The sequence below is a fragment of the Tupaia chinensis genome, unplaced genomic scaffold (genome assembly GCF_000334495.1).
Source record: "Tupaia chinensis unplaced genomic scaffold, TupChi_1.0 Scaffold000523_1, whole genome shotgun sequence".
Lineage (NCBI taxonomy): Eukaryota > Metazoa > Chordata > Mammalia > Scandentia > Tupaiidae > Tupaia > Tupaia belangeri.
Window position 1 is genome coordinate 2,224,510 of NW_006160036.1, and position 235 is coordinate 2,224,744.

The window sequence follows — 235 nt, forward strand, 5'->3', positions numbered from 1 at the left end:
TGTGGCCTAGTGGATAAGGCACCTGGATCCCACATGGCCTGTCATGTAATTTGAGTCCTGGACTCGAGACTTGAGAAACAAGCCAGGCACACGTGCATCCAGAATCCTGACAGGATGGAGAGTGGGAGGAGAGGGATTGTGGCAAGACCAAGCCCCATGGGGTTGTGCTTTCTTTTCTTTCTTTCTTTTTTTTTTTTTTTTTTTTTATTTTTTTTTTTTTTGTTTTGGATCTTTT